General features: G+C 43.4%; 1 non-coding gene across 1 annotated transcript; it reads right to left on the bottom strand.

Moving 5' to 3' along the window:
- Positions 1-1,554: 1,554 nt before the first annotated feature.
- Positions 1,555-1,688, bottom strand: LOC129514678 (small nucleolar RNA SNORA70). Its single transcript, XR_008665488.1, has one exon. It is a non-coding gene; the product is annotated as a small nucleolar RNA SNORA70 (small nucleolar RNA).
- Between the last annotated feature and the right edge of the window lie 5,237 nt (positions 1,689-6,925).

Genomic DNA, 6,925 nt, shown 5'->3' with positions numbered 1-6,925 from the left:
TTAAATAGTTCTTTTCTAGCCCTAAGATGTCTGTCACACTGTTATGTTAGAGGGGAGTACATAACACCCTTAGAATGAGTGCTCTCTTAAAATCTTCTTGAAATAACTTAGACAAGAAATTATGAGTTGAGCTAGGGATCACTGAATTGTGGTCCTACATGATCCCTGGAAGAAAGTTGTTGGGAGCAGTGGTATTTTTTCCTGTGAGATACTGTAGCATATGAGTGAGTTAGATGCAAACAGTTTCATGGGAATTCACAGTGGAATCAGAATATATGATGTCCAGGAATGCAGATATGGAAGGTTTGGCAAAGAGAAATCTGTGGGCCCGTTGGAGGAGAGCAGGTGCATATACTCGTACTATTCATCCATGGGGATAGCAGCAATGGCGTATGTATTTTGACCTTAACAACTTTATCTTCACATAAAGTATTTAATGAAGACATCTGGATTCTTTAACATGAAATTGCAAAACTCAAACTTTATCAGACTGTTCAGGAGGCCCATAGGATGATCTATGTCTCTATCGAGGATGGTTTTTGTTTTCTTAAAACAGCACCCAAAGGGTTTTTGACTCTCATTCAATTAAGACAGAAGCATAACTGAGATGAAGTTTTTTATTTTGTACATTTTTCAGAAGAAACATCCTTACCATCACCTGTTTGAATGACTCATTCTCTGCATCATCAGAGAACCAAAGGAACCCCACTTGCTTTGGTCCCTGGAACACACTGGAAACACTCTCCCCTCTAATGTCCACATGGATCACTTTCAAGATTTTTCTCATCACCTTCTGGTAAACTCCTTTCTGATTGTGTAACTTTAAAGCTATAATACTTTTAGTGTGACTGTCTGACACACTATATTTTAATTATTTATCTACTTATTTTTTATATCCTTCTCTTCCCAATTTAGAATTAAGATCCACAAAGGTAGGATTTTTGTCTGTTTTGTCCACTGATGAGCTCTCAGGATTGAGAACAGGCTGGCAGCAGGGAAGGGTGTCAATAAACATGTTTTGAACTAATGAACAAACAAACGAATTACCAGAAATACAATAAGCCAAAGTATGAATAATTTTTTGATGGGAAGTAGGATTTATTGGAGGGCATGAATAAGGAGGGGGTAGCACAGAGGTTCTCATGAATGCAGAGCCCACCACTTGTTCAAGGAGCTATGATTAAGAATGTATTGTATCCCATACCCATCTGGATGAACCGTTTTTTAGCCACCATGTTGTCAAATTCATCTGTATTTAACTGAGTAATGCCCCACTTGTTGGAGATGTAGATCTAGGGACCAATGGAAGGAATGGCATCAGAAAAGGTAGGACCAAAGCACAGCTGACATACTGGGGCCAGGGAACTTGCCTTGGCCCTGTGTAGGGCCTCAGTCACATGATCCTTGTTCTTCAGCTTGATATGGATGGGCATGATGACTTGGCCAGTGTGGACCCTGGCCACTGTGCCCTGGGGCTTTTCAGAGACACCCTGTATACCTATCTGTAGCCCACTGGGGATGGCATGAGGTCAGACATGAAGGTCCACTCGAAAGGGCTGTCTCCAAGGTCCCTTAGGGCAACCCATACAATCAACTGACTGCAGACACCACCAAGGAGGCCACTGTCTGTAGGCATTACTCTCTGGGTCCCCATGGAGAAAGAGCTCCATTGGTTACAAACAAAGTGTGAGTATCCTTAAAGTGGGCAGTATGGGGGATCCCTGGGTGGCGCAGCGGTTTAGCGCCTGCCTTTGGCCCAGGGCGCGATCCTGGAGACCCGGGATCGAATCCCACGTCGGGCTCCCGGTGCATAGAGCCTGCTTCTCCCTCTGCCTGTGTCTCTGCCTCTCTCTCTCTCTCTCTCTCTGTGACTATCATAAAGAAATAAAAATTAAAAAAAAAAAAGTGGGCAGTATGATTCTCCTTGCTTCTTCCTCAAAAACTGAGGCAGAGAAACAGATGGTTAATTTTTATCAGTTGTTCAGGTTGCTCCTTGAAAACTGAAAATATTGAAAATACCAGTAGTACTTGGGATATTAAAAAGCCTACATGAATTTGAGCAGGTTTTATACTTTAATGTTGATATTCAGTGACATAATTCTTACCATTACTCTCATGGTTAAGATTTCCCTTCATCAAATAAGTGAAGAAGTAGTGTTAGTTCAGAAAAAGCAATGTATTTCTATGTCATCAAGATCTGTAAAAAGTACTATTTAAAAAAAAGTGTAAGTTTTTAGCGAAAGCAACCACATGATTTAATGAAATTTATTTTATCAGTTCTTCACTGGATGAGAAGCAATGGCCATTTTGCACAAGCTCATTAAGATAAGTGGAGATTGGGGGCAGCCCTGGTGGCGCAGCAGTTTAGTGCTGCCTGCAGCCTAGGGTGTGATCCTGGAGACCCTGGATCCAGTCCCACGTCAGGCTCTCTGCATGGTGTCTGCTTCTCCCTCTGCCTGTGTTTCTCCCTCCCTCACTCTCTCTCTCTCTCTCTCTCTCTCTCTGTGTGTGTGTGTCTCTATGAATAAATAAATAAATAATCTTAAAAAAATTATAGAAAAAAAAAGATAAGTGGAGATTGTACTCAGCCTCAATTCGAGTGGATCTCCGGGGGATCTTACAACAATGTGTCCCCTTTATGGACTTCCAAGTACCAGCCTCACAATAATAATGCATCTCACAATTGGACTTGAACTGGTTTCTTTCTAGAAACTGCGGGAGAAGCTACATTGATGATTTTGCCTGCAGGTGGGGATACATCCCAGTCTGTGCAAAAACAAACACTTCACAGCACACTAAAGACTCCTTTTATTGGCCTTATCAGTACTACTTACTGTTGTTGCTGTTGTTTTAGAAATTTTACTTAACTCTTTCGAACCCAGTCTCCACCTCCGAAACAGGGATATTGGTCACAGTGTCCTGCTGCGAATCGAGAGGGCAGACTCCGGGATTCCTGGAGGTACAACTCTGTGCTGGGATTCCTCCCAGTGCTTTCGGGTCCCAGACAGACCTCCTTCCTTCCCTGTCGTCTTCTTATTTGTGCCAGGACCCAAGTAAAAGATCAGTAAGAGTAAGTGGCTGTGCCCAGGTCAGGAGTTCTCATCCATGTAATTGGCTTTTGGATTATTTGAAGTTGTAGAGAGCCAGATGGAGTCACAGGATCAAGCAGTGATGTAAGCAGCCAAGACCAGATATCACAGAAACCAGAACAGGCTGGAGGTACCAGGAACTGATAACCAGCAAAGCCAAGAGAGCCTGAAGGAACCGGGGACTGCTACTCTCTGGAACCAGAGGAGTAGAGCAAGACCCAAGGCTGGTTAAGCCCCTTTAGAAGGGAAGAGTTCTGCAACAAACTCTCAGACTCCCCAGACGCTGTCCCTTCTGTTGGGCTGGTGAGACTCGGGACCTCAAAACGGCCAACCCCAGGCCAGCAACCTCCCAACAACGCTGCCTTGCTGCCCTACCCTATTATTTTTTTTATTTTTATTTATTTTTATTTATTTTTTTAAATAAACTTATTTTTTATTGGTGTTCAATTTACCAACATACAGAATAACACCCATTGCTCATCCCGTCAAGTGACCCCTCAGTGCCTGTCACCCATTCACCCCCCCCCCCGCCCTCCTCCCTTTCCACCACCCTAACTTAGCTTACAAGACCTGTAACCCTTGCCCTAATCGGAATGCCACCCTGCCCCCATCTTCCCACCACTGAAAACTCATTATAGACCCCCCTGCGGTTTGCCTGGGCACGACTTCCCTGGCCTGCGACTTGCCTGTTCTCTCCCTCCCCTGCGGGTTGTGGAGCCTGGAGCCTCGCCGAGAGTGCATCCCATTAAAAGCTTGTTCCAACCAACTTTTGCCTGGCATCTCTATTCCATTTCACTACCGATCAGATTAAACCTGACACCTTCCACATCTGACCCCATGTGCAAGGCAGCTGCCCCCACAGCTCTGCCCCGTGACCTCTGCACAGACATCCTGCACAGCCCAAGTGTAGCAAACAGTAGGCAGGGAATGCTGAGGCCTCACCTCAACTGTGCGCTCAGGGACTGACTTCAAGTCTGGCTTGCTACTTTCCTACGTCTTGGTGTATCCTGTTTGTTGCATGACTTTGTCTTGTGCTTTGCTTTGTGTGGTGGGTAGGAACCCAAGTCACATGCCTAGTGAAATGCCATTGAACTTGGGATCCTGAACCTGCTTTATAACTGTGTTAAGTTTGTTTTATATCTGAATAAGGCGGACATCATCGAAAGACACAACTCAAATCTTTGCCTTCATAGTGGGCTTGCAACCCAGGCAGACCTCTTGCTCCATTCGCTCCTGCAGCCTATAAGCCCGTGCCAGGGGGCAGTCCCTTAGAACACCGAGCTCTTGGGCACATGGGTGGCTCAGCGGTTGAGGGTCTCCCTTTGGCTCAAGGCATGATCCCAGGGTCCTGGGATTAAGTCCCGCATTGGGCTCCCCTAAGATTACAAAGATATTGCTCTGTTTTCTTCTAGAAGTCACAGGGCTATAGGGGATCCCTGGGTGGCTCAGCAGTTTAATGTCTGCCTTTGGCCCAGGATGTGATCCTGGTGTCCTGGGATTGAGTCCCATGTCAGGCTCCCTGCATGGAGCCTGCTTCTCCCTCTGCCTGTGTCTCTGCCTCTGTCTCTTTGTGTCTCCCATGAATAAATAAATAAAATCATAAAAAAAAGAACACTGAGTTCTCAACAGAGTGACCTTTTGAAACTAAAAGTATTAAATACATTAAATTTTATTATGTAAATTATTTCATCATCTATATCTTGAAGCATAGTAATAAGATTTATTTGTTGAAAGGATAAAGGAACGAATTCTAGTGAACACAGTACAACATTTTTAAAGGCATGTTTCTGAGGAAATCAATTTTTTTGAACATGAATGAAATATGGTATTAAATCCCATCTTTTCTGAGCATTACTCATTATTTATGTATGTATGTCTCGTTTTACTTAAAATATATGCTCCTAATTATTTTTCTTTTTAAATAGTGAGTTCTTAAATTATCAAGTTTCCATTTTCTGTGAATTTACCACCTTGAATCTGTTGTTACAGCATTTCTCTGAATGAGAAATGATCCATGTCGATGTTATGGGAAAAAAATGATACATATAAAAATTAATCAATACACTCCTTTTAAGTTTGTTTTGATTTAACCAAAGACACCTTTCTGTAATAAATACTAACTTCCTACAAAACTGATCCCCCAAAATAATTAAATGTGGTGAGATTGTGTGTGCCAGGGCACCTGGTATGGTCGCTGGTACTCGTGCAGATTCCAACTGAGAACACACTTCCTGCACTGGGGCTGCTAGCTGCCTGAGGCTGGGCTGGCCACGCACCACTGTCCCCTCCTGATCTGCAGAGCTTGCCACCTTGCATCTCCAGGGAGGATGAAATAGGCTGACGTGGGAAAAGCACTTGGAATAGTTGTTGGAGCATAACAAGGACTCGAAAAATGCTAATCAGGTGACAGTGATGATGATGATGATGGTGGTGATGACAGTGATGATGATGAAGATGATGGTGATGATGATGAAGATAATAAAGATGATGATGGTGACAACAATAATTATGACAGTGGTGATGGTGATGATACAATAATGAAGACAATGATGATGATGAAGTTGAAGATAATGATGATGATGATGGTGACATTCCAGGCCCCTGAGACAAGTTGCCAGAAATTATTACTTGTAGTACTTTCTAAAGATCACTGATCTCTATTCTTGATAATGCCTGAAACCCATCAATCTGTGAAAAAATACATTTGTGACTTCCCACAAGGACATCGGGTATCATAATAAAGGTAATGAACAGGGCAGGTGGAGATAGGACATTTTCTGAAGTCTCCAAGGGGCACAGGGGGGCTGTCACACTAAACAGATCCTCTCACTACATTCTGCTGTGCTCTAAATACTATTTCATCTTTTATTTGTTTTATAATGGATATGAATGACCACTGCTCTTTGGTCCTGCATCATGGCGTGAGGCCCGGTGCACCCTCCCCCACGAGGCTGGTTAACACTGTGCTCCATCTCCCGCTTTCTCCCCATCTTCTGAGGAAGACCGATTCTCTCCAGCTCAGGCCTTCTTCTGCACCATCTCCTCTCCTCTCCGATCTCCTCTCGGGTCTATTTGTTTCCTTTCTCTCACTTTCCCTGCATCCTTTCCCTCACTTAAGAAACATGCCTGAGTGTACTTAACCACTCCTGCCCTGTGTCAGCTACCTCTCTTTCCCGGTTCCCTTTCTTTATGAGAAAGCTTCTTGATGGACAAGATGACAGTGAGCACCTCTTCTTTATAAATCATTCATCTTTTGGCTTCATGCCATTGGCCTTGGTCTTCTTCACACCAGCATTTCTGCCAAGACATCACTCAAGGGTGCCCTTCTGTTCACCCAATCCAAAGGACTTGCTTACTGTCCTTCCTGGAACACTTAGCCCATGCTACCAGCTATTCTGCATTTCTTCTCAGGTTTCTGATTATCCTGTGTGTTTTCTTGTGTTGGTTTGTCTTTGTGTGAATACCCCTTAGATAATGATACTGCCTAAGGTAATCTGTGCTCTTTTTCTGTCTAAATGTCCTCCTGGAGTGATATCAGTCACTATAATCTCTATGTTGATTACAGTCAAATATATGTCTAGCATCCATCAGTCCTCTGTGCTCTGTATTTGCATATGAGAATGGGTTTAATGGCATGCCTGAGAAGTCTGGTTTGAAGACCATACATTGCAGTCTTGATATTGTCATACCGTCTTTCCTCCGAGGTCACTATGCTCTCTCTTCATTAGTTCCCAGTGTGAGAACTTCTTTAAATAGATATATCATTGCTCACATTTGTGATCTTTATCAGCTTAGATTTCTGCATTTAAGTAGCTTTTGTTTACTTAAATCAGACT

Source organism: Nyctereutes procyonoides, unplaced genomic scaffold (genome assembly GCF_905146905.1).
Source record: "Nyctereutes procyonoides isolate TBG_1078 unplaced genomic scaffold, NYPRO_anot_genome, whole genome shotgun sequence".
Classification (NCBI taxonomy): Eukaryota; Metazoa; Chordata; class Mammalia; order Carnivora; family Canidae; genus Nyctereutes; species Nyctereutes procyonoides.
The sequence above is the reverse complement of the archived record's forward strand: the minus strand, read 5'-3'. Positions and strand labels throughout refer to the sequence as shown.